General features: G+C 45.6%; 1 protein-coding gene across 1 annotated transcript in view; it reads right to left on the reverse strand.

Annotated features, from left to right (window-relative positions):
- Positions 1 to 1,585, reverse strand: part of FSD2 (fibronectin type III and SPRY domain containing 2) — a 55,835-nt gene that overhangs the window by 53,470 nt on the left and 780 nt on the right. The window lies entirely within an intron of this gene.

Consider the following 1,585-nt stretch of genomic DNA (forward strand, 5'->3'; position numbering starts at 1 on the left):
GCTGGGATTACAGGTGTGAGCCACTGCACCGGGCCACTCACTACACTTTCATAATTAGAAAGATTAGTTTCCTCTTGAAAAAACAAATAGATTAGAAAACTAGTAGAAGTGGTTACAAAGTATAAAAGAGATAGTAAAATGATACAATGTGAGGAGTATACAAGAAAGATATTTAAAACAGACTTTTTGTTTGTTTGTTTGAAACAGAGTCTTACTCTGCTGCCCAGGCTGCAGTGCAGTGGCACAATCTCGGCTCACTGCAGACTCCGCCTCCTAGGCTCCAGAGATTCTCCTGCTTGTTGTTTGCCCTTGGGGATAACAGAAAGCACAAAATATAATTCTCAGTTGACACTGTACATTTCCCAGGCAGAGACGAGGGCGGTCTTGGTCCTTATTGTATGAACAGATCCAACTCCACCCTGACATGGAAACTGGATTTCCTGATATCTCCTTAAACAGGCCTTCAGTAGCCAGGTAGTCATGTTGAGCCTGAGTTTTGGTGTATCTTAAGTTAGTCTGGGCCTCTGTTTCCTTAACTCTAAAGTTGTTGAGAAATGTTAAGTTTATGAATATTGATGTTGAGAAATGTTAAGTTTATGAATATTGATGAATGCCGAGTGTATGACAGAATATATCGTTTGCTAGGAAGAACGATGGCAAGGAAAACCAGCACACAGCCCCACCCCCCCCCCCCCCCCCGCCAAGTAGAAAACTACTTGGGGCATTCCAAAGTGGCAGGACAATGTATAAATATCACAAACCGGTTACAGTTCTTTAAGAACCTGCCCCCGTGGCTCCCTCACGGAGAATACTTTTTAGGTTGTGATCAGTTGTAAGCGGGCACCAGATGTCTACTTGGCGTGTTTTGTGTTATGAGAAAACACATAACACCTGTTTGTTAATAGTGATCACCTGTTCAGGGAGAATAAATGCATGGGTCAGAGTCTACTTGGGGCCTTCAGTCCGGAATGCTGTCCGGCCCCTGAGGCTCTCAGTTCAGAAGCCTATTGGCCACTGCCCTCCCCGCCTCTCACCCCCATAAGCCCACTTTGCTGTTCTATCTGGGTGTCTGCCTCTCAGTTCCTTCAGCGCCGCCTGGATGGGGGTCTCTATGGCCGAGCTGGTACTTGGTATAAAGTGAAGAGTTGGAATGAAGATTGTATTTAAACACCCTGGCTGGAAGCTGTGGTGCCCTGAATTCTCCCTCTTACTCCATCGTCTCAATACTGGCACACAGCCGACACTCAATAAAAGTAAATTTGTGGCTTCTGTCCAGTACTTGGCACTTAGAAGCCCTCAATAAATGACTATCAAGTTTATTTCATCTTCCCAGCACATTTGTGACAGTCTTGAGGGCGGGAACCATGTACTCAATAGGGCCCTGATGACAGAAGAGGAAATCGGCTTGGTCCCTATTCGTAGAAGTTCATAGGTTAGTGTGGGAGGCTAAGATAATAACTCGCCCATTTAAAGATATTTTTCCAAAGTCCGCATGTATTGGGTGGAAAAGGTGAGGCAAGCGTTGTATTTCCCAGACTCCCGACCAGGTTGCGAAATGATTGACGTCCGAGGGAGACCACCTCAC

The sequence above is a fragment of the Callithrix jacchus genome, chromosome 6 (genome assembly GCF_049354715.1).
Source record: "Callithrix jacchus isolate 240 chromosome 6, calJac240_pri, whole genome shotgun sequence".
NCBI classification, from domain to species: Eukaryota; Metazoa; Chordata; class Mammalia; order Primates; family Cebidae; genus Callithrix; species Callithrix jacchus.